This window comes from Oryctolagus cuniculus, chromosome 3 (assembly GCF_051225735.1).
Source record: "Oryctolagus cuniculus isolate XC-2025 breed Fujian yellow rabbit chromosome 3, ASM5122573v1, whole genome shotgun sequence".
Lineage (NCBI taxonomy): Eukaryota > Metazoa > Chordata > Mammalia > Lagomorpha > Leporidae > Oryctolagus > Oryctolagus cuniculus.
In genome coordinates this window covers 23,928,246-23,933,280 of record NC_142869.1, presented here as the reverse complement: position 1 = coordinate 23,933,280, position 5,035 = coordinate 23,928,246, and the positions used below count along the sequence as shown (strand labels likewise).

At 43.1% G+C, this 5,035-nt stretch overlaps 1 pseudogene; it reads right to left on the bottom strand.

Moving 5' to 3' along the window:
• Window positions 1–468: 468 nt before the first annotated feature.
• LOC100346880 (translocon-associated protein subunit alpha pseudogene) lies at window positions 469–1,676 on the bottom strand (annotated as a pseudogene).
• Window positions 1,677–5,035: the final 3,359 nt, after the last annotated feature.

Sequence of the window (5,035 nt, the reverse complement as noted above, 5' to 3'; positions counted from 1 at the left end):
TTACTTATACATTAAATTAATCTCATTTTCCTTGTTCACTAAGTTTTTTTTTTTTTTGCCCAGATTAAGTTTTCTCTTTGTTAAAAAAGGGGGTTTTATATATATCAAAGTTGGCAGGCAACATTCAAAGCAAATTAATATCTAAATGAATGTTTCACACAATTCTGTTGCTAGAGAGATCCCAAAATTCCCTGAACCCTTTTGGGAAGTTTTCTAAAGGTGCACATTATCGCAAACAGCAGCAAAATGCCAAAACAATTCTATTGCTAAAAAGCAGCTTCCTGCTGTGCCTTTAGAACACCAGTTGTAACACAGCAACAACAGCAAAATGATAATTTGTGCCATCAACTGTGACTGCAGCTATTCAAAGGAAAAACAAATTATTTTCTTTAAAACAGTTCAAGGCAGGACATCTACAACATATTGGGCAAATCATTCACTTAGGTTTGGAGGGAAAGAAAATCAGACAATGTTCATAAGGAAGTGACCACAGCATCATAGTTGGTATTCTAAAGGCATGTTTCAGGTAGCTCAACAATGATTCTGGTAAGACCAACAGCTCACATACATACACACGCACACACAGATTTTAATGGTTTAAAAAAACTCCAAATTTGGTACTTTAGAAAAATGAACGCAGTGCATTTTCAGCAATATTATTGCTGCAGACTCTGCTTGCTCAGTCCGCACATAAGTAGGAGGTGCCTTCTATGGTGATATGGCTTCTCTGCACTAATTCCCATCAGGCCGAAAAACAGTAGGGCAGGGTAAGCACAGACTCAACTGCTGCACAAAGGAACATTTACTCATCAGATCCCACCGATCTCTTCTGTGCCCTCTTCCTGGGCAGCCGTCTCGGTGAAGCTTTATTGATCTGATTCAAAGTTTCTTGAGGAATCCCACTCATGTCAACATCATTCTGACTGATGTACCCATTTCTACTTTCTGTGTAGGTCTCTTACGCTTTCTAGACTCTAGGAGCTGATGAAGTCCAACAACAACCAGAAGTCCAAGACCAGCAAGGAACATATACATAAAGATTGTTTCTCCATCTAACCCATCCTCTCTTTCAATAACTGTAACTGTTTGATTGAAGACAGCATCTTGGAATACATTACCGTTAACATCTTTGTAGTTCAGATTGATGACCAGACCAAAGGGTCGCCCACCCATGGGCTCCGCAGGAATGAAGGAGTACTCGAAAGTTGCCTGTCTCTGGGGTGGTACTATAGTGTTCAGAGGAAGAGCTGTGAAATTCTGTATATAAAACTGGTAGTCCTGAGGGTAAGGAAAAGAGGCAGCTAGGGATTCAACGATAAAATCTTCTGTACCCTTGTTTGTAAAGCCTACCAGGAACTTCACAATGCTATTTGCTGGAAAATCTTCTCCTTTTACAAACAAGATAGTTGCATCTGCACTTGGTGAAGCTTCTGGTTCACCAGAAACATCTTCTTCTTCCTTATCTTCTGCCAAATCTGTGGGTTCATCTTCCTCTACCTCAGCTTCATCATCTTCGTCTTCGATGACTGAATCTTCCACTGTTTCTTCATCCTCCGTAAGATCTTGAGCCTCTGCTAATGAGCCTCCCGGGCTGCCTCGCAGCAGCACGGTGGAGGGAACACGAGCAGCAGAAGCAGAAGCAAGCGGGGGAGGAGTCTCATGGTGCGGCCCGTCAAGTGTCCAGTCCCAGTCTGCGAATGTTCTCAGCTACTCCAGCGATAACGGCGTTACTCTTCATCCGGGCTCTGGGCGGGGAGGGGCAGGGCACGTACCACCTCAACTAAGTTTTTTTAAGGTGAACTTTTTTTTTTAACTTTTATTTAATGAATATAAATTTCCAAAGTACGGCTTATGGATTACAATGGCTTCCCCCCCCCCCAAAACGTCCCTCCCACCCGCAACCCTCCCCTCTCCCACTCCCTCTCCCCTTCCTTTCACATCAAGATTCATTTTCGATTCTCTATATACAGAAGATCAGCTTAGTATACATTAAGTAAAGATTTCAACAGTTTGCTCCCACACAGAAACATAAAGTGAAAAATAATAGATGATTTTTTTAAATGATGGTGAAATCAGATCAGACCTATTGTCATGTTTAATCCCAGTGAGAGTCAAGTTGGCAATTGATAATTTCTTTTTTTTTTTTTTGCAGAAGATCAGTTTAGTATGCATTAAGTAAAGATTTCAACAGTTTGCACCCCCATAGAAACACAAAGTGAAATATATTGTTTGAGTACTCGTTATAGCATTAAATCTCAATGCACAGCACATTAAGGACAGAGATCCTACATGAGGAGTAAGTGCACAGTGACTCCTGTTGTTGACTTTACCAATTGACACTCCTGTCTATGGCATCAGTAATCTCCCTATGCTCCAGTCATGAGTTTCCAAGGCTATGGAAGCCCCTTGAGTTCTCCGACTCTTATCTTGTTTAGACAAGGTCATAGTCAAAGTGGAGGTTCTCTCCTCCCTTCAGAGAAAGGTACCTCTTTCTTTGAAGACCTGTTCTTTCCACTGGGATCTCACTCACAGAGATCTTTCATTTAGTTTTTTTTTTTTTTTGTAAGGCAAACTTTTTAAAAAAATATTTTATTTATTTGAAAGACAGAATTACAGAGAGAGGTAGAGCCAGAGAGAGAGGGAGCGGTCTTCCATTCTGCTGGTTCACGCCCCAGGATGGCCACAATGGCCAAAGCTGAGGTGATCTGAAACCAGGAGTCAAGAGCGTCTTCCGGGTCTCCCACACAGATGCAGGGGCCCAAGGAATTGGGGCGTCTTCTACTGCTTTCCCAGGCCATAGCAGAGTGCTGGATCAGAAGAAGAGGAGCTGCCGGGACTTGAGTTGGTGCCCAAATGGGATGACAGCACTGCAGACTGGGGCTTTAACCCACTGCACCATAGCACTAGTCCCTGAATTAAGTTTTTAAAAAATGGTTATTTATTTATCTTCCTCTACTTGAAAAACAGAGACAGAAAGAAAAAAAGAGTCCAGCTCTCGCTGTTGCCCGGGAAGGTAGTGGAGGATGGCCCAAGTGCTTGGGCGCCTGCACCCATGTGGGAGACCAGGAAGAAGCACCTGACTCCTGGCTTCGGATTGGCATAGCTCTGACCGTAGCAGCCATTTGAGGGGTGAACCAATGGAAGGAAGACATTTCTCTCTGTCTCTCTCCCTCACTCCCTAACTTGATCTGTCAAATAAATAAAAAGAAAAAAACATACTTGCAAACCCAAGCTAGAAACTCTTTTCAGATTAGAAGAACAATATAAAATTCCTAAATAAAAGAAATTAAATTTATTTTTATTTATTTGAAAGGCAGAGAGAGAGAGAGAGAACAGAGAGAGACAAAGAGAGAGAATTATCTTCCATTCACTAATTCACTCCTAAATACTGGTGATAGCCAGGGCTGGGCGACTGGAGTTAGGGACCAGGTACTGGATCGAGGTCTCCCCCATGGGTGGCAGGAATCCAGATACTCGAACCATCAACTGCTGCCTCCCAGGTTATGCTTTAGCAGAAAGCTGGAACCTGAAGTGTAACCAAGTCTCAAACCCATGCCCTCTGATAGGAGATGAAAACACTTCAACCTGTGTGCCAAAATCTGCCCCTGTTCCTAATTTTTAATCTCTCTGAAGAGTTCATTTAGGCACACATTGTTTTAATTCAGATGTTTTTCATTACTGGCAAAATCTTTGTCTTTTAAATGCTTATCTTTTTATCAAATTTTGTTTTTAAATTGTGAACTAATTAAATTTGCTTAAAGTTATAACCTAGACATCTGGTTCAAATATTTCAGCAAATTATAATTCTAGTTGTTCTACAATACTAGATAAGTTAAAGGGAACATGACTAGAGAATTTAGGGTGCTGGATTCTGTCCTAGTTGCTCCTCTTCCAGTCCAGCTCTCTGCTGTGGCCCAGGAAGGCAGTGGAGGATGGCCCAAGTGCTTGGGCCCTGCACCTGCGTGAGAGACCAGGAGGAAGCACCTGGCTCCTGGCTTTGGATTGGCCCAGTAGCAGCTGTAGCAGCCATTTTGGGGTGAAACAATGGAAGGAAGACCTTTCTCTCTGTCTCTCTCTCTCACTGTCTAACTCTGCCTGTCAAAAAAAAAAAAATTAAAAAAACCCACAAGGACTTACTGTTTTCTCTAAAATGTTCTCAAGTTTTTGAACATCTTCATGGAGGTATAATTGCCATAGATAACCTGGACCTACTCCAAGTATAGTTTGCTAAGTGCTGGCATATATATATTTCCAAGAACTGATCACCACCAATTAGGATAGGAAACAGGGGCCGGCGCTGTGGCGCAGTGGGTTAATGCCCTGGCCTGAAGTGCCAGCGTCCCATATGGGCACCGGTTCGAGACCCAGCTGCTCCACTTCCAATCCAGCTCTTTGCAATGGCCTGGGAAAGTAGAAGATGGCATATGTCCTTGGGTCCCCGCACCTGTGTGGGAGATCCAGAAGAAGCTCCTGGCTCTTGGCTTCGGATCGACACAGTTCTGACCATTGCGGCCAATTGGGGAGTGAACCAGCAGATGGAAGACCTCTCTCTCTCTGCCTCTCCTCTCTCTGTGTAACTCTGACTTTCAAATAAATAAATAAATCTTTGAAAAAAAAAAAAAGGATAGGAAACATATCCTTCACCTCCTAAAAATGACCACTTGGTCATCCTTCCTGCTGTCTTGCCTATTCCCAGGCCACACTACTCAGAGTTCTGTCTCTCTGGATTGGATTGCAGTCTGGAGTTTTATATTAATGGGGTCATACAATATATATTATTTCCTAACTTGCATTCAGTATAATTGTTTTTTTTTTTGATAGACAGAGTTAGACAGTGAAAGAGAGAGAGAGAGAGAGAGAGAGAGAGAGAAAGGTCTCCCTTTTTTCCATTGATTCACCCCCCAAGTGGCCGCTAAGGCCGGCGTGTTGCAACCATTGTGCTGCGCTGATCTGAAGCCAGGAGCCAGGTGCTTCCTCCTGGTCTCCCATGTGGGTGCAGGGCCCAAGCACTTGGGCCATCCTCCACTGCCTTCCC